This window comes from Anomaloglossus baeobatrachus, chromosome 8 (assembly GCF_048569485.1).
Source record: "Anomaloglossus baeobatrachus isolate aAnoBae1 chromosome 8, aAnoBae1.hap1, whole genome shotgun sequence".
NCBI classification, from domain to species: domain Eukaryota; kingdom Metazoa; phylum Chordata; class Amphibia; order Anura; family Aromobatidae; genus Anomaloglossus; species Anomaloglossus baeobatrachus.
In genome coordinates, this window is record NC_134360.1 from 85168 (window position 1) to 108671 (window position 23504).

General features: G+C 49.5%; 1 protein-coding gene across 2 annotated transcripts in view; it reads right to left on the reverse strand.

Annotated features, from left to right (window-relative positions):
• The window catches only part of HDAC11 (histone deacetylase 11), a 209595-nt gene that overhangs the window by 55614 nt on the left and 130477 nt on the right, over positions 1-23504 (reverse strand). The window lies entirely within an intron of this gene.

The following is a 23504-nucleotide window of genomic DNA, read 5'->3' on the forward strand; positions in this document are numbered from 1 at the left end:
AAAAAATGAAAAAAAAAAAAATGACGTAGGGTTCCCCCTAGTTTTGTAGCCAGCTAGGGTAAAGCAGATGGCTGCAGCCTGCAGACCACAGCTGGCAACCTCACCTTGGCTGGTAATCCAAAACTGAGGGCACCCCACGCTGTTATTTTAAATTAAATAAATAATTAAAAAAACACGTAGGGGTCCCCCCAAAATTGGATCACCAGCCAAGGTAAAGCAGACAGCTGGGGCCTGATATTCTCATGGTTATTGGACTCTCCCCAGCCTAAAAATAGCAGGCCGCAGCCGCCCCAGAAGTGGCGCATCCATTAGATGCGCCAATCCTGGTGCTTCGCCCCAGCTCATCCCGTGCCCTGGTGCGGTGGCAAACGGGGTAATATATGGGGTTAATACCAGATGTGTAATGTCACCTGGCATCAAGCCCTGGGGTTGGTGAGGTCAGGCGTCTATCAGATACCCGACATCACCAACCCAGTCAGTAATAAAAAAAATAGACGACAAACACATTTTTATTTGAAAAAACACTCCCCAAAACATTCCCTCTTTAACCAATTTATTAGAAAGAAAAACAAATCCAGGTCTGGTGTAATCCAAGGGGTTGCCATGACGATCCACACTGTCCCAGTCAATGAAGAGCAGAATGTTCCCCATTGGCTGGGAGAGCAGTGCAGTGACATGAGCTAACATCAATAGGTCAGCCCAGGTCACTGCAGGGCATGACAAGTGCTTCTGTCAGCGAGGTACATTACCTGCGCTGATCTCCTGCACTGCCGACAGCACCTGTCACTGAGTTCAATGACCGCCGCCTTCACAGCCAAGTATCGCGAGAGGCCCGTGACGTCACCGCTAGTCAGTCTCGGGTCGGAAGCGAGAGAAGGTGATGTGACAAGCGGCGGCCATGGAGGACAGTGACAGCGCTGAGGTCGGGATGGCGGGACTTCATCACCGCAGGTAAGCCGAGCGGGGCCATGTGTGCAGAGTGTGTGTGTGTGTGTGTGTGTGTACGTGTGTACATGCCGCGGGCAGGAGGGGGTGGAGCGAGCTGAGCGGGGAAGTGTGGGCTTCCTGCACGTAACTAGGATAAACATCGGGTTACTAACCAAAGCGCTTTGGTTGGATACCCGATGTTTATCTTGGTTACCAGCTTCTGGCAGGCTGCCAGCGATGGCTCCTGCACGCTGTAGCTGTAAAAAGCCCTGCTTTTTGCTGCTAGAACCGTTCTCGAATGTATCTAGAACTATCGAGCTTTTGCAAAAAAGCTCGAGTTCTAGTTCGATCTAGAACAGCCGCCAAAATCACTCGAGCCGCGAACTGGAGAACCACGAACCGCGCTCAACTCTAGTCACCATGCTGGGATTCTAATGTCCTGCGAATACACTGTCATCAGCAGCAGTGCAGGGAGATCAAGTCTCCCGTCACTACCACAGAGGTTAGTTATGACTCGCCCACCCCAGGGCTATGGGACACCCGGTGCCGGGCTGGACTAGTCCGGTGGTAGTCAGTGGTGGCTGGGCCCGGCTCCGTGGCCCTGGTGGGTGTCAGTTGAATGTGTGGCTATATGAATAAAGTTTGTGTTCGTGACGCCACCTGTGGTATGCGGCTAATAAGCCGCCGCTGCTGTATGAGGCCTCCGGGGGATGATATGGCAGCAATGGTAGTACTACTCCCCACAGGTGGAGCAATGCCCCGGGGCACAGTTGGTGCTTGTGAATGTCTATGCAGCTGAAATAACAGAGACCACTTCAAGGGTGCAGTTCAAGTTCTTTACTCACAGTTCTTGTCAGAGCTCTGCAGGGACCCTTGGACTGCTGGGACCACTGTCAGGGACCTCCGCCGTTTCTGGGTGATTCTGAGAGTGAATGCCGGTGCCCTTCTCTTAGTGTCTCTTTCTTCTGCTGTCTTCCTTAGCCTTGCCTTTGTTAGGATGGACCTGGCTTGGCCTCCACTACAGCCTCCAAGCTGGGGGGTCACCTGTCGGCTGATTACCCCTTTTCTGGAAGTCTGCTATGGGTTCTGGCCCTGGGAGTCTACAACCTTCCCTGGGCCTCGGTTTTTACTGTTTGGAGATTGTCTTTGCACTCCTCCAGTCTCTAGGGACCGTCCCCTGTCACAGCTTGATCACTCCACCGATGTTAATGTGGAACAGGCCACCGCAGCCTACAACTACCCGTGGCGCCTCTAGGCCCTCTCTCCTTGGGACCTCTAGGACTGCTCGTGGTACCTCCAGGACTACCCGTGGCCCTGCGACTCCTTCTGTTTCCTACGTGGTGTCATCTGGACCTCTGGGTCCGAGGATCTTCACCAGGAAGCGTCTCCTTCAGTTTCTCTGCTCCTGTCTGACTTGGAGCTTTCTTTCCTTCTTTCTTGTCTTTCTTTCCTCCTCCTTGCCTGCCTCCAGCAGGCCTCCTCCCTCCCTTCTCTCGTTCTTCTTCTCCAACTACATGCTCACTCTCTCACTCCCTGAGGTAGACTAACTAAACTTGACCTTCCTTTCTCTATCTGCTCTCAGATGGCTCCTCCCACCTCCCCAGTTGCTAAGCTACCACCCTATGGGAGCAGGGATGGGTCTTACAGCCCCTCTCAGCATGCAGCATGTGAGGGTTGCCTGCCACTTTCCCTGGTCCCAGTATGTACCTAACAATGGGTGTAGTGTGGATTTACCAGGGGACCGGAGTTCACTCTCTTCCTCTCCCAGAATGGGGCATCACACCGCTGGATGGGGTGCAATGACCTGTGGCGACGGAAGCCTCAGGGGCGCCACACTCCCCCACAGCAAATCCCAGCACGTTCTCGGGCTGAAAAACAACAAAAACATGGGAGAACTGCAAAACATTTTTGGTATGCAAAACATAAAACAATAAAACATTTCTTCCCTTTATGGGAGGCACAATCACTTTAACGTTGCAAACTTCTTATAAAGAAACTATGTGTGCACTTCCAGTTCATTGCACGGTTTGGGCACATCCCCCATAATTCTGGTAGGGGGCACAACGGGTGCAACTATATACATTTTCGGCTACAACAAGTCCAGTAGCCTGGCAGTTCGTTTCTTTCAAACATCAATGGGACATAATCAACCAGCCATTAAGTCCAATGGCCTGGTTACATAAGACACATACACATTCACCGGGGCCCACATTCCAGTTCAGTGGCCCGGTAACACATAAACATGGGGGTGACGTCTTCAAAAAGCATGAGGGGCAGTACAGCAGGAAAGGGTGTCATCTTCGAAAAGAATGAGGGGCAGAACACAAGGGACTTCTTCAAAAAGAATGAGGGGCAGACAGGGGCTATATACAGTTCAGCTTCTTTTCTTACTTCTTTACATGTAGGGATTCTTCTCCGGCTCCCCACCTGGCAGCAGGTAGACAGCGGTCAGCACAGTCTGCGTCTCCTGCGTGGCTGTAGCAGGCCTGCTGCAAGATGCTGCGGCCTGGGCCTGCTCTGAGGTAGTGCTGCTGGCTTGCATAGGGTTACTGGCTGGCGCGAGGCTGCTGGCTTGCATAGGGTTACTGGCTGGCGCGAGGCTGCTGGCTTGCAGGGGGTTACCAGCCGTACGGCACCACTTTGGCTCTTCTGGAGCTGCCTCCTTGTCTTGGCAGGCCGCGCCTGGCATGGCGGCGGCCTGGGTTGGAGTCGCTGCTGCGGTGTGGATGGGCGTCGCTCCGGCGGTGGAATCTTGGCGGGCCGCACCTGGCGTAGCTGCGGCCCGGATCGGCGTCGCCGTGCCGGGCGTCTCTCCAGGGACCGCGGGCATGGCAGCGGGGGTTGGGGCTCTCGCGCCGGCAGGGGCATTAAATAACTCACCCCTCAGTAGCATCTCCGGTATTCTGGTGGTCGCTGTCTTGCTGCAGGGTGCTGGTATCGGAGCTGCGGTGGTGGCACGCGCGCCTGCAGGAGGACCGGGCAGGAACCCCACCTGGCAATCCTGGCTCCACCGGCTGGGGGTGTCACTCTCTTTACCCGGCTCTGCAGCGGCTGCTGGATCTTCTCCGCTCTCCAGGACGCAGGACACCACCCGGTTCTCAGGTGCGTGTCCCAGCTCGGCCACTCCTCCTCTGGCCGCTCGTTGCTCGGCGTCCATCCTTTTAGCTTCTTCACGCGCCATCTTTTCTTCCTCCACCTTCTATGGCGGGCACTGCTTCGCGCTCTTTTCTTGGACAAGGGGGCGGGGCTTCTCTTCGCGCCCTTTCTTCTGGCACGCCCCCCTTCTTCCCGCGCTCAGGGTCTTCAATGGCGGCAGTTTCTCACAGTAAAACACAGGCTACTTCACGATTCTTCAGGCGCACAGTACCCGGTGTGACCGGGCACGAAATCCTGTTCGTGACGCCAAAATTGACTCGCCCACCCCAGGGCTATGGGACACCCGGTGCCGGGCCGGACTAGTCCGGAGGTAGTCAGTGGTGGCTGGGCCCGGCTCCGTGGCCCTGGTGGGTGTCAGAAGAATAAGTGGCTATATGAATAAAGTTTGTGTTCGTGACGCCACCTGTGGTATGCGGCTAATAAGCCGCCGCTGCTGTATGAGGCCTCCGGGGGATGATATGGCAGAAATGGTAGTACTACTCCCCACAGGTGGAGCAATGCCCCGGGGCACAGTTGGTGCTTGTGAATGTCTATGCAGCTGAAATAACAGAGACCACTTCAAGGGTGCAGTTCAAGTTCTTTACTCACAGTTCTTGTCAGAGCTCTGCAGGGACCCTTGGACTGCTGGGACCACTGTCAGGGACCTCCGCCGTTTCTGGGTGATTCTGAGAGTGAATGCCGGTGCCCTTCTCTTAGTGTCTCTTTCTTCTGCTGTCTTCCTTAGCCTTGCCTTTGTTATGATGGACCTGGCTTGGCCTCCACTACAGCCTCCAGGCTGGGGGGGTCACCTGTCGGCTGATTACCCCTTTTCTGGAAGTCTGCTATGGGTTCTGGCCCTGGGAGTCTACAACCTTCCCTGGGCCTCGGTTTTTACTGTTTGGAGATTGTCTTTGCACTCCTCCAGTCTCTAGGGACCATCCCCTGTCACAGCTTGATCACTCCACCGATGTTAATGTGGAACAGGCCACCGCAGCCTACAACTACCCGTGGCGCCTCTAGGCCCTCTCTCCTTGGGACCTCTAGGACTGCTCGTGGTACCTCCAGGACTACCCGTGGCCCTGCGACTCCTTCTGTTTCCTACGTGGTGTCACCTGGACCTCTGGGTCCCAGGATCTTCACCAGGAAGCGTCTCCTTCAGTTTCTCTGCTCCTGTCTGACTTGGAGCTTTCTTTCCTTCTTTCTTGTCTTTCTTTCCTCCTCCTTGCCTGCCTCCAGCAGGCCTCCTCCTCCCTCCTTTCTCTCGTTCTTCTTCTCCAACTACATGCTCACTCTCACTCCCTGAGGTAGACTAACTAAACTTGACCTTCCTTTCTCTATCTGCTCTCAGATGGCTCCTCCCACCTCCCCAGTTGCTAAGCTACCACCCTATGGGAGCAGGGATGGGTCTTACAGCCCCTCTCAGCATGCAGCATGGGAGGGTTGCCTGCCACTTTCCCTGGTCCCAGTATGTACCTAACAATGGGTGTAGTGTGGATTTACCAGGGGACCGGAGTTCACTCTCTTCCTCTCCCAGAATGGGGCATCACACCGCTGGATGGGGTGCAATGACCTGTGGCGACGGAAGCCTCAGGGGCGCCACAGTTATATCGGTACTGCACTGGTCATGGGGTGATCGCACCCTCTGCTCCCCGGTAGATACACTACTGGCTGCAATGCATTTCAGCTGGCTGTTTGTCCTCGGACGCACACCTAGCTAAAGGACACACAGGGGTCGGTGTATACCTGGTCGTGGCCACAACCCCTGCAACAGAGATTGTTACGCCTCTGCTTCCTCATTTTGACTCGATACACCATTAGCGTTGCCATGATCTCTCCCCTTTTTGTGAGAAATGGTAAAGTTGAACAGTTGAAATGCCAGGCTCCATTATAAGAATCACACATTCTCCCCCACCACCTGGTGTAGCCAGGTAAATGGAAAGTTTTTTCTTTGCCCAGATAATGACCAGGTATTCCTTTTCTATGGTGGCGTACGCTTTCTCTTGGTTTCCTTGAAAGGTACACCACTGGGTGTGCCCTGTGCCATTCACCTAACTAAGGACAGCGCCCAACCCACTATCTTGCATCAGTCTGCAACAGGAATTTCTTAGCATAATTCGCAGGAGCCAGCACAGAGGACCCTGCTAGGACTTTTTTGAGCTGCACAAAAGCTTGTTCACATAGATTGGTCCATTCTATCTGGCTTCGAAATTTCTTTGTTGTTAGGTCAATCAGGGGCTTGGCTATGGTGCTGTATCCTGAGATTAATTTTCAGTAATATCCTGTTGTACCCAAGAACACTTGTGCTCTGGTCCTTTTTTGGGACAAGGACTGTGCTCCAACTTCAAAATTTTCGCAACTTCCTAAGAAATCAACTGCTGAACCTCGGGTGCTACTCAGTACAGCGGCTGTTGAATTGGCCTTGGTGTCCATCCACTGCTCAGTCAGAGTGTTTTGGCCAGGCTGGTTAGAAAAGAGTCCACAAAACTGATCTATGAAGCCACGCAGTTTACTGGATTGTGCTGAAGTGAGGTGATCTCACCTAAAGTGACTTGCTCCACCCATCACTTTTCTTTGGTGTGCTGTAACAAGTTCGAGAGGAGATTGGGTCCTGAGGCATCTGGAGGGGGAGAGGATATAGGTACTACATATGTATCTCTGGTCTGGTACGCTTTTAATTGGTTAATATGAATCCTCTTAGTTTGGGTGTGGTGCATACCGAATGCTACCTGATAGATAACTTCCCCCTTTTTGTCGACTATGGTGTAGGGACCCTCCCAGTTGGCCTGCAACTTGTCATGGCGGATGGGAATTAGTAGCATCACTTGCTGACCCATGTTAAACTCCCAGGGCAGGGTTTCCGTATCACAGTAGGTTTTCTGTTAGCCTTTTACCTTACCTAAGTGCACCCGTGCAAACCGTCCAAATGTGCTGCATCATCTCTCGCAACTCTCCCATGTAGTGGAGCGCTGGTACCCCTAGAATCGGACCAGTTTCCCGTGTTTTCGCAACAAGTCTAGCGGGCCCAGAGGCTGCATACTGGATAAGAGTTTGAACAGAGAAAAAAACAGTAGAAGCCAGCAGCACCTTTCAGTAGGCAAACAGGAGCTGTGGCAGAGCTTCTTCCCAGTCCCCCCTCTGCTTCTAAGTAGGCACAGGTCAACTGCTTCAGGGTTCCATTGAACAGCTCGAAGAGTCCGTTTGTCTGTGGGTGGTATGCGGAGGTGAACACTGGTAGGACCCCAGACTGACTCCACAGGGCACGCAATACGTCCCCCGTTAATTGCGTACCCCGATTCGACATAACCTCCTTGGGGAAACTCACTCAGCTAAATATCTCCACTGATGCATGGGCCACCCTAATAGCATCTATTCCTCAGAGAGCTACTGCATCAGGGTATCTGGTGGCAAAATTAACAACTTAGTATATATCTCTTCCCTGAGTGACTGCGTCATCGCAGGGGGCCTATCAAATCCACCTCAACCGGTTGAAAAGGTTCTGCTATTAAAGGCATGGGTTGTGAAGGAGCTCTGTGCAGGGGGCCTTCCACCCATTGGCAGGTGTCACAGGAGCTAACAAATCATTTCTATTTCATGAGACACCCCAGGCCAGAAGAACCTGCTTATAACTTTTTGTTGTGTCTTTCTCACTCCCAGGTGTCCTCCCATTGGACCTTTGTGGGCTAAAAACAGGATTTTCCTTCTGTATTTCTCCAGCACCACCAAATGCTTGGTATCCTCTCCAGTTGTGTCTCGTGTCAACAGATACGTCAATCCTCTTTCCCATGTAATGGGGACTCCCTCTCCCTCAGACCCTTCTTTGGCTGCTGCACTCCTCAACCTCTGTAGCAAAGGGTCTTCCTGCACCTGGCGTGGAGGGGACATATAGGTCTGGGGGGTATGCAGCACTGGGGTGGAGGAGATATACAGCTCTGGGGGGTATAGTAGTATGCAGCCCCCATATTTCTCCATATAGTGTTATGCAGCCCCTATATTCCTCCATATAGTGTTATGCTGCCCCCATATTCCATCATATAGTATAATGCCCCCAATATTCCTCCATATAATATAATGCACCCCATATTGCTCCACATAATATAATGCAGCCTCATATTCCTCCATATAGTGTTATGAAGCCCCCATATTCCTCCATATAGTATAATGCACCTAATATTCCTCCATATAACATAATGCACCCTATATTGCTCCACATAATATAATGCAGCCTCATATTCCTCCATATAGTGTTATGCAGCCCCCATATTTCTACATATATCATGCAGCCCCCATATAGCATTATGCAGCCCCCATATACCACTATGCAGCCCCCATACAGCAGTATGCAGCCCCCATATAGCTCTATGCAGTCCCCATACAGCACTATGCTGCCCCCATATAGCTCTATGCAGCCACCATCTAGCACTATGCAGCCCCCATCTAGTGCTATGCAGCCCCCATATAGCGCTATGCAGCCCCCATATAGCACTATGCAGTCCCCATATAGCACTATGCAACCACCATATAGCACTATACAGCCTCCATATAGCACTATTCAGCCACCACATAGCACTATGCACCCTAATATAGTATGCAGTTCCCATATCGTTTAATGCATTCCCATAGTCCTCTGGCCACCGTGATTAAATACATACTCACTTCTCCTTGTTCCAGCGCTGCTCCGCTCTCGTCAGCATGTCCATTGTTATGCCGCTCTGACATCTCAGCAGAGCATGTGCACAATAGTTACGCCATCACGTTCCACTGTGCTTAACTTTCAGAGTGCTGCAGACACAGTGTGAGAATGATGAGAGAGGGAGAGCACCTCTCTCCCTCTAATCATTGCTTTCAATTGTATTGGCATTTGCGATGCTGATGCAATTGAAAGGGCGATCCTCAGCGAGGGGGCCCCCTGACTGACAGGCCCCAAAGTGGTTGCGTGAACTGACCCTGGCGGTCCAGGGCCCCTGCACTTGCCCGGTTGCGCCAGGTGCTGACACCGGCCCTGCATGGAGTGGTTGTATTTCTCTCTTGTATGTGGTTACCATCACTATGTGGTGGTAATATGTTATCTGGTCATGGTGTGGCGGTATTTTCCTTGCATGTGGTATCATTGGTCTTGGTATAGTGGAATGTGTTGCGTATATATACTCAAGAAATTAAAAAAAGAAAATAAAGGAAACAAAGAAAATAAGAATGAAGCAAGCGCTTCATAATTACCGAGGCTGGAGTCTGTGATTGGTTGCAGTCAGACGCACCCCCAGCCTGTGTGACAGAGCATCTGCCTGCAACCAGCCATCGCTCATCGTGGCTCAGTCTTTGTCTGTCTGTACTCTTAACGGACAGTCATGCTCTATGGCCGCTCACTGTGACTGAGCTGTAGCAGAGCTGAATTGTCGTGGATCCTCATGTGGATTACATTGGACCTGCATGGGTGTTTAGAAGGTTAATAAAGTGGTAAAAGGGGGGTTTGTTGTATTTTATTCTAAATAAAGGATTTTTTTGGTGTCTGTGTTTATTTACTTTCACTTACAGATTAGTGTTGGGGGATGTCTCATAGACTCCTGCCATCACTAATCTAGGATTTAGTGGCTGCTGTGTGCTGTCATTAACTCCTTATTACCCCGATTGCAACTGCAACAGCGCAATCGGAAAGAGCCGGTAAAGCACTGGGCTTGCACATCTAATATATGCAACAATCTTGGGCGGGTGCAGGTTGCTATTTTTAGGCTGAGGGCGGCCAATAACCATGGCCCTCCTCAATCTGAGGAAACCAGCCCCCAGCTGTCGGGCTTTATCTTGGTTGGGTATCAAAATTGGGGGGGAACGCATGCTGTTTTTTTTGTTATTTATTTACATACTTTAAAAAAAAAAAAGGTGCATGCAGTTCCTTTTATTTTGATACACAGCCAAGATAAGCGCAAGACTGGGGCTGCAGCCTGTAGCCATGGGCTTTATCTGTGCTGGGTATCATAATATGGGGAGTGTGCTGTTCCTATCTGTTTTCTTTAAAAACTTTAATGACATATCCACTGTTATTTAATTAATGTAATTCAATGTATATATGTTCATGCTTGTCCTTTGCTGCCATCTACTAGTCAGACCATTCTGTTCCCCTGGTTCTTTTTAGTCCAGCCTGTGGGAGTGTTTTCAGCCCTACATGTGACCTCACATCCTGACTCCAAGTTACTTTCACTTTTAGTCAGTGCATCGCGAGGAGCACATCTCTGTCCTTTGGCCTCCAGAAAGGAAACGTTTTTGACCGGTAGCAGCTCTAGGACAACCATCACAAGACTACCACAGTTACAGCCACTTGATCACAGTACTGCTGCACGTTTTTGTTCATGGAGGAAAAAATAAACCACCGTTGCTTCATCTCAGCGTGTGTACATTTGAATCTATCCACCCTGGAGCACTCTGGTCATGTCTGCCTCGCATAGTAGAAATGAAGGTAAGACTCCTCACACCTCTACACAACTACCTGCCTTCAATCGCCTCTAAGTGGGGACAGAATAGGGAGACCCTGCACCAATTTTTTTTATTTATTTATTTTTACTGTACGGGTAGAATCACACGAGTGCAGTGAGAAAATATTCCATTGCACTCGGCCCCATCTAAGACAAGGCTGCAGCTCACATTTGTGAGTTTTTGCTCAGCCCTAACCAGACTGAGGAAAAAAAAAAATTACAGCATGCTGCAATTGTCGCGAGTCTCCTATTATTTGTACCCATACAAGTCTATCGGCGCGAGAGAAACATAGGACTGCACTCAGATGACATTCAAGTGCAGTGCGATATACGCACATGCTGACAATGGAGGAGATGCGGTGATTAATCTCCCCCTGTCCTCCGAGGCTGTGCTCCGATTACAGGATTGGATCACAGTCAAATGACACTCGGACCAACCTCGCAGCAGAGCCTGAGCCGAGGGTCATTAGCATATCGCTTCTGATGCTCTTGCATCGGATTCCATATGCCAGTGTGACCCCGGCCTACGATATAGATGCACATAGCGCCTATGAATGAAAGCAGTCAGCTGACACGCAGACTTGCTGCCACTGAGTGTGGGGGCTTGGCTGGCTGCAACCAATCACAGGCACCGGTGGATGGAGAAAGCAGTGTATATTCAATGAATGTTAACTAGATGCTCCAGAAGTGAGGGTGTGGCTTGGAAGCAGCTTGCAAGTAAACATCGTCATCTGTTGGCTGAGGTAATAGGAGCAAACAGGAGCTAATGAGCTCAGTGTGTGTTTCCTCAAGGGAAGAGTTTAGAAGAAAAATTGGTTCAGGTGTAAGTTGTGTCACAATTACTTGATATAAAAAACCTGGCCAAGAGGCGCAGGAGTCGGCACCTAGGCTTGGAAGAGAGCAGTTGTGTGCGCAGTGTAGCAGATTTGCAGCTGAACATGCGTGACCTGAGTGTAGCGCCCATGAGCCATCAGGAGCTACAGGGTACTGCATCCTGTCAGAGATGCACAGCCTGCCCCCAGGGACCTAGAAGACCAGTGCCGGTAACACCAAAATACTCATACAATCCCTGTTTTATTTCCCCCCAAACTGGTGACAGGCTATGGTTGGACCCAATGGATGGCCACATAGGGGTGGGACTGATCCAGTCCACTAAATTACATCCAGGGAGAAGGGTCAAAAAACAGTAAGAGGAGGTGAAAGAAGACGGACGTAAATGGTACTGACGGGAGAGTGTAGCCGTGGCCTGTCGGGCTCAGGCGTGTGGTAGCCGAAGGAGTACTGCGGAGTACTCTCAGAACCATAGCACCGACGAGGTGCAGAGCCTTAGGTCATGGAAACGCTCCAGGCAGACCTGATAAAATCTGCACAGTGAGGGGACCATCCAGGACCTCTCCGGACCGTAAAGTTTGGGGCACAGTAACGTCGGGAGAACCTGGGAACGAGACAGAGATCTGACCCAACAGGGTTCAAGTTACCTGCCGTACGGACTAAGACTGAAAGACAACCAGGAGGGGACTCCCAGACGCTCCAAGCCATGGGGACCCACCAACCAGAGACAGGTGCAGGTGAAGTAAGCCACCAGGTCACCATACTGGCACTGGAACTAAGGGGACCAGCCTCCATCGGGTTGCCAGAAACATCTCAGTGAATAAAGAACCAGTTACACTGCAATCCCTTGTGTGGTCTACCTTCTTTCTGTGCCTCAGTATTATTAATGGACATAATAACAACCACCATCATCTATCCCCCTGGGGCCTGGCCCTACTTGCGGGGGGCCACAACATCCAGGCTGCCATTAACATCAGCCCCAGCGATGAGAGACTGTGCAGCGGCGGCTCCATCCATATAGCCGCAGCCCGCAAGTGGCGTCATAATAAAAACTCTATTATTATCCCTGTAAATACCCCTTTTTAAAAGCTACACCACCCCCCCAAGGTCATGGAACCGGGCACCAGCCATTACACACGTGACACTTCCCAGTGAAACCAGGCCCCGGGACCGAGTACCTCATAGCCCTGGGGTGCGACAAGAGCAGTGAGTAAAATGGTACAGAGAGTGACACGCACCAGTAGAAGACCATGACCTGCACCAGTACAGGATCGTTACCTGCGCATGTTGAAGACCTGTGATCAGTGTCAGTGGAACACTGAACTGATCCACAAAAGGGCCGAGAGACTACCCGGCTGTAGCAGAGGATGATTTTCATGGGCCATTGCTTCCTGCGCAGGCAAACAATATGCTTCAGAGCATAAAGGCGGAGATACCTTGTCTAGGACTTGCAGCCTAGCAAGTTGTGTCTCCAACCCCACTAGGGACTGTGCACTGTTTAGTATTTTTAGATGAGTAGACTACAGTAACGAATCGAGTGATACTGATGTAGCACCCAGAGATATGGGGTATTTGGTCCAGGGCAGTTGCAATTGGGAATGTCACTCTGGTGGCCGTGTCCCGTGTCCTGGGCCCCTTTTGTAATGGGGAGTATTTACAGGGGAGATAAGAGTTTTTGTCATGTGACGCCACCTGCGGGTTGTGGTTAAGGATTGAGAACTGCCGCTGCTAAATGTGGGTATTACCAGAGCTGATGGTAGTGGCAGTTGTGATGGTAGGCCCTCCGCAGGTAGGGCTGTGCCTGGGAGATGTAACAGGGACAATAACGGAGACCACACCAGGTTCTCTTTAACAGTCTCTACTCACTGTGGACCCAGGGGTTGCTGGTTCAGGTCCCTTGGAAGACCAGTGCCAGTGTAGTGACCTACACTTGTGTAGTGTGTAGTGTAGTGCAATGTAGTGAACTACATCTACACATTGCTCTTTCCCCAGCACTCTCTGTAGATTGGGTCCCCGTAGCATAGAGCGTTTGGGGGCCCTGACTGTCCCTTTTGGGGTACAGTCTCCTTCTCTGTACGGCAGACCCTGCGGGGAGGTAAGTGTTCGAACCCCGATCCTAGTTTACTGCTGATGCCCCCGGATTATTTGGTTTGGTGAAATCCGTGAAGGTGTCCTCACCGGGCAGGTATTTGCCAAACAGTTTAAAACTTGCGCTTGACCTAGAGCCCTGTGCCCCGTTCGTGCTCCGGTCCCAGCGGTATCTCCGGTACCCGTCCTGGCGACCTCTCTCCTGTGCCCCCGGGGGTCACTGTTACACAGACCCAGCTCAGGCATGTCCGCACACCTCTCCTGTGTGCTACACTCTCCTAACTGACTGATGACACCTCCTACCAGGCTGGCTATACCCAGGGACTCGTTCCCATGACGACCATCCCCTTACATGGTTAACCCTCTATGCCCAGTGCGGAGTGGAGAACTAGGATTTAAATTCTGTTTTGGTGGAATCGGCAATGGTACACCAGGTTCCAGGGGCCAGGTCCTGCATCCCCTAGAGGATGCAGTTCCCTGTAATGCCCTGAGGTTCTCCGGGGCGCTACAATGACATTTCACTGCTAAAGGGATTCATGCGGGCGTCACACGGGACGATAAATCGTGCGATCACTTAAGCGATCGCACCCGCCCCCATCGTTTGTGCGTCACGGGCAATTAGTTGCCTGTGGAGCACAAAGTCGTTAACCCCGTCACACGTACTTACCTCCCAGGCGACGTCGCTGTGGACGGCGAACATCCTCTTCCTGAAGGAGGGACGTTCGGCGTCTCAGCGACGTCACACGGCAGCCGGTCAATAGAAGCGGAGGGGCGGAGATGAGCGGGACGTAAACATCCCGCCCACCTCCTTCCTTCCGCATTGCCGGCGGGACACAGGTAAGCTGTGTCCATCGCTCCCAGGGTGTCACACGGAGCGATGTGTGCTGCCACGGAAGCGACGAACAACCGGCGCACAGAAGGAGGAACGAGATTATGAAAATGAACGACGTGTCAACGAGCAATGATAAGGTGAGTATTTTTGCTCGTTCACAGTCGTTCGGAGGTGTCACATGGTACGATATCTCTGACGATGCCGGATGTGTGTCACTAACGACGTGACCCCCGACGACATATCGCCAGATATATCGTACCGTGTGACGCCCGCATTAGAGTACAATAATGTCGATGAAGATGTTAAGTTAGTGATAAGAGTAATAACATCTAAATAATACTGTGATTGCATTTTGTACACCTGTGCTGCCGATTAATCCACTGTGAAATAATCTGATTTACTACTGTTACTTGCGCTATATGAATATCTCACATTTAAAGTGTTAATCCTTAGTCAAGTGCCATTGGCCTAGCTTCAGCCTTAAAGGATTTCGAAATAGTCCCTTGCATATTTAAGAATGTGACGGGGTGTGCGACAGAGCAGGCAGGGACACCAGGCCAATGAACAATCCAACAAGTTTTATTGAAGCAGGGAGCATAGAACATCCAATATCAATATTGTTCTTTAGAGTCCACAATGAGTCCTCAAAGTTCTGGGGATGCCACCCGGCAATCTAATGCCAGAGAACACGTAGAAATAATCCTTGGAAGAAGTCAATGTATCCAACATATTAGGGACACAACCCAATCCCACATGACATCTTCCATAAATCCACACACAGGTGTCGGGGTCTTGCCTCAGCGAAGATCCCAGCTGCTTGAATCTCAGCACACACTCAACTGACTGATCCAAGAGTGTGTCCTCTAGTGCCTGTGGATCACTCCTGGAGGGGAAGGGTTCACACCCACTTTTGAGTATGTGGCAATCTATGGAGAAGTCTCCAGAAGCTCATGGCTCCATTGTCTGCCACAGGCCTGTCTACTGGAGTCATCCCCAGCTGAGAAAAGCAAAAACAGCAAAGCAACCTACATGACCCTATATGGCATAGAGGACATGAATACAGGCCAGGGGGAGGAAGGACACACCGCCAAAAAGAACACATGGTTTTTCCAGCCAAACAGGAAAAAAAACAACAATCAATTGGAGCCAGAGGCCTGATTGGGAAGCAGGAACATCAACAAACAGATTAGAAACTGTCTCTTAATAGTAATCATGTGCAACGCCACAACTTAGTGGATTTCGCTTCTTCTGGTGGCTCACTTGGCAGAAGGTTCATTCTCGGTTAGTGACACCTGGACCTCAGTAGGGCAGGTTGGTAAAAAGTACACCACCATAACCTGGCTGTGGGTGGCCTGAATGTTGGACGAGTAGGGGAATAGTTGGAGCTGGAGCTCTGTTGGGCCTGGCCAATGTTGTGGCTTAGCTGATCGCATGGGCAGAACTCTAAAACTGTATCCCAAGAGGGTCTGGTATACGCAGGGTGTCTGGCCTTCTGCATGTGGTTAGTGGCATTGTCCCAATCATCTGGGTGTTGGTCGCCCATCTCCTCTACGATGAACATCGTGACAGCATACCAGCGCCTGGGTCTCCACACCCTCATGAAATACAAACCCTCGCAGAAGGTTATGGAGGTGCTGATGGAGATAGCCCCTTTTTATAGAACACCTGTTGATGAAGATATCATGGAGAGTGCCGTGTTTCTGAATAGGTCCATATGCCTGGATGAAGCTGAGGACAGTCCCCTGGACCAACTGCTATTCAGCTGCTTCTCCCTGTGGGATCTCCAGCCATTCCTCTGTGAACTGTTCCACAAACTTCTACTCCTCCATGATTTTGGCCCTGCAGACTTCGTAGGGGTTCTTCTTTGCCTTCTCATAGAGAAGGGCAGGGCCGCTAATCAGGGATTACAACCATGAGTGGTGTAGGGGACCCAGTGAAGAGGGTTGCTCGGCCTGGCCAGGGGTAATTACTTAGCTTTGTTAAGCCTCTGGCCCTGGCCCGTCCTCCCAACTTGTGAAGAAACAGAAAAGTGAGTATATACTTGTTGGATCTGTCTGCTTCTTTTTACATACTTATGTTGCTTGTACTTTATATAATTGTGCATGTGTCTGTGTATATATATTATATGTGTGTATGTGACTGTATATATGATGTGTGTATATAGTATATGAAGATCTGTGTATAAATAGTATATGTGCCTATATGTATATATAGTATGTGCCTGTGTATGTTCCTATATATATGTGTGTGTGTGTGTGTGTGTGCCTTTCTGTACATATAGTATATGTCCTTGTGTTTATATATAGTATGTGTGTGTATTTGCATGTGTGTATATAGTATATGTATCTCTAAGTATATGTATCTAGAATTAGTAGGCATATATGTCCCTGTGTGTATATATAGTATATGTGCTTATGTGCATACACTCCCTGACAGACGTTCTGTCACTTATCCGTGTTATGTAAATAAAAGCTTATAACCTGACTTTAAATTCATCCATCGGTTTTATAAATTACTCTTTTGAAAGCTGAAACCCTCCCAAATTTGGTTTAGGTTATGAAAATAAAGTTGCTGCAAAGCTGAAATATTGATCAGTTAATGAACACAGAAAGGTCAGATTTTGGCAAGACAAACGTTTTAATATAATATATCATGCACCCAATCCTAGTTTACATCCTCACCTGTGCTCACTAAATGATTGCTTAATTAGTGGGTGTGTATAAAAAGAAGCCCAGCACCCCAGACCTTCAATTGAACTGCAACTTGACCTCTGACAACATGCCAAAAATCCACCCTGCGACCAAAGCCTTGATTATCAAGAGGCTGAAGACCAGATCCACTGCAGAGGTGGCTGGCACCTTTAATGTGTGTCAGCGTCAAGTACAAATAATTGAAAAAAGATTTGAAGAGACTGAAGGTGTTTATGACAAGCCCAGGTCCAGCAGACCCTGCAAGACAACTGCTTAGGAGGAACGTTTGTTGGTTAGAAAATCCAAAGCCAGCCCCTCTTCCACTGCAGCAGAGCTCCAACAGGCCTGGTCACCTCAAGACCCTGTGTCAACTAGAACAGTTTGTAGGATTCTGTCTCGAAATGGCCTCCATGATCGAATCCGTGCCCAGAAGCCAGCATTAAACAAAAGGCAATTAAATACCATGTGGCATTTGCCAAGTCCCACAGCCTGTTAAACAGATGGACTCTGGAAAAGTGGCAGAAGGTGGATTTCTCTGATGAATCTTCAGTTGAATTACACCACAGCTACAGCAAATACTGCAGGAGACCTACTGGAGCCCGTATGGATCCAAAATACACCCAGAAAACAGTTAAGTTTGGTGGTGGAAAGATTATAGTCTGGGGTTACATTCAGTATGGGGGTGTGCAAAACATTTGCAAGGTGGAAGGCAATATCAATAGCCTAAAACATCAAGAGGTATTAGCTACCTCTAACATTCCCAATCATAAAAGGGGTCAAATTCTGCAGCAGGATGGTGCACCATCTCATACATCCATCTCTACAACAAAGTTCATCCTGGCAAAGAGAATCAAGGTGATCAAGGACTGGCCAGCCCAGTCACCAGACATGAACATCATTGAGCATGTTCGGAGTAGGATGAAAGAAGAAGCTTGGAAGACAAAACCAAAGAATCTAGATGACCTCTGGGAGGCGTGTAAGACTGCATTCTCTGCTATTCCTGATGACTTCATCAATAAATTGTATGAATCATTGTTGAGCCGCATAGATGCAGTCCTTCAAGCTCATGGAAGTCACACAAAATATTAAATATGGCTCTAATAGCACCACAACTTAATTCACCAATGTTATGCAACATATCTTTGTATTAGAAGATAATTATTTGTTTGAATTTCACATTACTTTCTGTGGGCGACAAAACTTTTGTCTTGCCAAAATCTGACCTTTCTGTGTTCATTAAATGATCAATATTTCAGCTTTGCAGCAACTTTATTTTCATAACCTAAACCAAATTTGGGAGGGTTTCAGCTTTCAAAAGAGTAATTTATAAAACCAATGGATGAATTTAAAGTCAGATTATAAGCTTTTATTTACATAACATGGATAAGCGACAGAACTTCTGTCAGGGAGTGTATATAGTATATATGTGCATGTGTGTATATATAGTACATGTATCTCTGTGCATAAATAGTATGTGTATGTACCCGTGTGTGTATATAGTATATGTGCTTGTGTATATATACCTGTGTGTATATATAGTATATGCGCTTGTGTGTATATGTGCTTGTGTGTGTATATATAGTATATGTGTGTATCTGCATGTGTTTATACAGTATACTGTATGTATCTCTGTGCATAAATAGTATGTATATATGTGCCTGTGTGTAAATATATTTTATCCATAGTATGGTATTTATATCAGGCTATTCCCCTCTTTTTTTGCTTGGATCTGCACTCTCCCCATTTGACACAGGTGTTATTAATCAGCAGGAGACTGCAAGAGGGGCCAGCCTTCTTTTTGCTCCCAGTTCACATATGGGAGCCAGTGGGAGGTGGGTGCACAGCTCCTCTCACTGTGTGCTGGTGCTGTGTGGTGGCTGCTGTCGTGGTGGTGTCGTGTCAGTGGGGCGGCGCGGCCTGGAGCCTTGGGGGCTTCGCCTTGCAGCATGGGTGCTGTGAGGCACCAGGTCGCCCGCCCTGCTGGCGTTTTGTCGCTGCGGCGGTGGTCAGTGCACAGTGCCACACAAAAAAGTCAGGTTAGGGACCCACTCAAGAGGTTTGCCGTGACGTGGCAGTGGGCTTAATACAATCTGATCAGAATGGTAACAAAAGAACCTCATGTTCTATTTAATTTTTTGCCTAGCGGCTTTAGATCAATGTATTTTTGGGATGTGCGATCCATGTCTTTTTTCTTCATAGTATGGTATTTATATCAGGCTATCCCCCTCTTTTTTTGCTTGGATCTGCACTCTCCCCATTTGACAGAGGTGTTTTTAATCAGCAGGAGACTGCAAGAGGGGCCAGCCTTCTTTTTGCTCCCAGTTCACATATGGGAGCCAGTGGGAGGTGGGTGCACAGCTCCTCTCACTGTGTGCTGGTGCTGTGTGGTGGCTGCTGTCGTGGTGGTGTCGTGTCAGTGGGGCGGCGCGGCCTGGAGCCTTGGGGGCTTCGCCTTGCAGCATGGGTGCTGTGAGGCACCAGGTCGCCCGCCCTGCTGGCGTTTTGTCGCTGCGGCGGTGGTCAGTGCACAGTGCCACACAAAAAGGTCAGGTTAGGGACCCACTCAAGAGGTTTGCCGTGACGTGGCAGTGGGCTTAATACAATCTGATCAGAATGGTAACAAAAGAACCTCATGTTCTATTTAATTTTTTGCCTAGCGGCTTTAGATCAATGTATTTTTGGGATGTGCGATCCATGTCTTTTTTCTTCATAGTATGGTATTTATATCAGGCTATCTCCCTCTTTTTTTGCTTGGATCTGCACTCTCCCCATTTGACACAGGTGTTTTTAATCAGCAGGAGACTGCAAGAGGGGCCAGCCTTCTTTTTGCTCCCAGTTCACATATGGGAGCCAGTGGGAGGTGGGTGCACAGCTCCTCTCACTGTGTGCTGGTGCTGTGTGGTGGCTGCTGTCGTAGTGGTGTCGTGTCAGTGGGGCGGCGCGGCCTGGAGCCTTGGGGGCTTCGCCTTGCAGCATGGGTGCTGTGAGGCACCAGGTCGCCCGCCCTGCTGGCGTCTTGTCGCTGCGGCGGTGGTCAGTGCAGAGTGCCACACAAAAAGGTCAGGTTAGGGACCCACTCAAGAGGTTTGCCGTGACGTGGCAGTGGGCTTAATACAATCTGATCAGAATGGTAACAAAAGAACCTCATGTTCTATTTAATTTTTTGCCTAGCGGCTTTAGATCAATGTATTTTTGGGATGTGCGATCCATGTCTTTTTTCTTCATAGTATGGTAAATATATTTTATGTTGTAATTTTTTTAATGCCCTTAAGCGGGCTTTACACGCTATGATATCGTTAATGAATTATCGTCGGGGTCACGTTGTTTGTGACGCACATCCAGCATCATTAACGATATCGCAGCATTTAACACTTATGTGCGACCTTAAACAATCTGTAACGCCTGCCTGGATCCACAGACTCAGATGGGCTGTAAAGGGGAGGCTAGAGGGAAGCCACTCACCAAGTAAGATCCCTGAAACCCTTTAATCCCTATACAGGGATTTGGAATTACACAGGGAACTGGAGATCACTACCTGTTGAAGGCTGCAATCCGATGAGAGTAGTAGTCAGGCAGGGTCAAACCAGGAATTGCGGAACAGGGACAGAATCGGCAGGCAGTGACGTAGTCAGCAAACGTAGCAGAGGTCAGATCCGGGTCGGGCAGCAAGGTACAAAAACAGTAGGCAGAAGGGTAGTCAGAAAACACGCAGAAGTCAGCACACAGGAATCACAAAACAGAATAGGACGTAACAGGAGCCAGGAAAATCAGAACTATATCTGGCAGTAATCATGTGACAGGAGGGGAAATAAGAAGGGTGTGGTGTCTTCCCATTGGCTGTAGCTGAACGCTGGCAACTTCAGCTGGAAGACACATGCCACCCACAGTCAGCCAGCGGTACTGCAGATCCCAAGCTAACCCAGCCCAGTGGATGATCGGAGCCTGCGCCCACTGGTGCCGCTGGCATCGACTTCTCTCCCATCACCAGCACCATCCACAGCAGGAACACGGCGTCGCCTGGCGATCGGAGCAGAAGTCGCTGGAGCAGACTCCGGCGGTGACGTAACACAATCGCAAAAGCGGCCAAAATCGTTTGCCGCGTAGAGGTCGTCCTAAAACAAAAAATCGTTTTCCTCTCATTAGCGATGTTGTTCCTCGTTCCTGCGGCAGCACACATCGCTGTGTGTGACACCGCAGGAGCGAGGAACATCTCCTTACCTGCGTCCACCACCAATGAGGAAGGAAGAAGGTGGGCGGGATGTTACGTCCCGCTCATCTCCGCCCCTCCGCTTCTATTGGCCACCTGCCGTGTGACGTCGCTGTGACGCCGCATGACCTGCCCCATTAGGAAGGAGGCGGGTCGCAGGCCAGAGCGTATGCCCATGTCGCACAACCAACAGGGGCGGGTACGATCGCTTGCGATCTCGCTAGCGAGATCGCAGCGTGTAAAGCCCGCTTTAGTCTTGTGGTAGGGAAAAACAATAAATTCAGGGTCACTCAGCACCAGCAATTCCTCTTTACTACTGCTCTGGTCTGTTTGCAGCCGTGATGTCATAACTAAAACATGTGACTGCTGGAGCCAAAACACTGAGCTCAGCAGTCACGCCAAGATATATGGCGTCAGTTGTGGAGCCCAGTGATTAGCTAAAGTGGTCACATATGACATTATCACTGCAGCCTATAAATGTAGATGAAGCAGCAGCACTAGACCAGGTGAAAATGAGTAACTTTTTAAAACATTTTTCCCAGCGCAAGATGATGAGCACAATAAAACTTAAAATGGTAAAATGGAAGATCCCAAGAGGTGGGGGAAGGTGTGGGAGGGGTTCGGAGGAAGGGGCTTCATGGTCAATTCTTGCAAAGGGGCCTTTTGCTCACAGTGTCTGCCCCTGCTGTGACCTCATCACACACTGCTGCAGTTAACAGAACCACGGAGGTAGCGAGGCTGCAGCCAGTCAGGACAGGTAAATGCTCAGTGAGCTGTAGACGATTGCCGGGGGGGGGGTGATTTCCCGCCGACCCCAGACCCTGCCTTCCTTCAGCTGAATGCATGTTGGAGTGGTGCACATCCAGCATAAAGGCATCACCGCTCAGAGAGGACGCTGTGCAATGTCGGAGCTGAGGAAGGTGAGTAAAATGTTTTTGGTTTTATTCTCTTTTGCAGCACACAAATATGCCAGGAGGTGCCCAGGAAGAGGACATATATACCAGAAGGCTATGTATATATATACCAGGAAGGGGACAAAAACCAGGATGGGGACATATATAAGAGAATGTGCCCAGGAAGGGTATACGAGGGATTGGGCACATTGGCTTTGTGATCTTTTTTGTTTCTATGGTAACGCATGTTGCATCACATGAAAGCCTTATGTGTCTATATGTTTTCAAAATGTTGTGTTTGTTGCTTACGGCAAACGCGGGGAAACAAAATGGCAGAGTCTAATACAATATTCATAGCAACTGAGAGAAGAGGAGTGATAAAATTCTTGTTTCTGCAAGGAAAGTCTGCAAAGGATATTCATAGTGATATGTTGCAGACATTGGGGGATCAATGCCCTTCATACTCCACAGTTTAGAACTGAATTGCCAAATTTAAAGCGGACCACTTCAGCAACAATGATGAGGAACATCTTGGACGACCGAGAGTGGTTGTTGTTCCGGAGATCGTCGATGCTGCACACAACCTCATACTGGAGAATCGACAAGTTTCAGCTAAAGCAATAGCAGACATCATAGGGATTTCCCGTGATCGTGTTTGTGTCATTATCCATTAACATTTGGACATGAGGAAGCATCTGCAAAGTGGGTCCCCAAATGTTTGACAATAGATCAGAGAAGCATGCGAGTGAAACCTTCCCGGACTGATAAAAACGTCACGGATCAACTGGTCACTATGGATGAGACCTGGATTTATTTGTGCGACCCTGAAAACAAGGAGCAGTCAAAAAAAGAGTGAAGGCACAGTGGTTCTCCTTGTCCAAAGACGTTCAGGGCGCCGATTAAAGATTTGTCATCATAAAGAATACAAGGAGTGTCGGTCGTTTTCTTCATTTGGATTGCGGATGCCTTCCATAGACCTGAGCACCATTTACCTTTGAGTGCTGCCCCCGAAACTTTTTTCCTTGTGTTCTGGGATAAGGAGGGCGTGCTGCTAGTGGACTACCTTAAAAAGGGTTCCCCGATCAATGCAAGGTATTACATTGAACTTTTGGACCAATTGAAGTCAACTCTGAAGGCCAAAAGGCGCGGTAAGCTGTCCAAAGGAATCTTTGTTCTGCAAGACAACGCCTCCACTCACACTGCTCAAGCGACCACGGCCAAACACTGGCAGAGCTGGGCTTTCAGCTGGTGACCATCCACCGTATTCACCAGATCTAGCTCCCTCTGACTATCCTCTGTTTCCAAACCTGAAGAAACACCTCAAGGGTACCAAATTTCACACCATTTATGATGCCAATGCTGCTACGAATGCCTGGTTTGAGACATAACCGAAATGCTTCTTTTTGTTAGGCTTACAGAACTTGGAATACCAATGTAAGA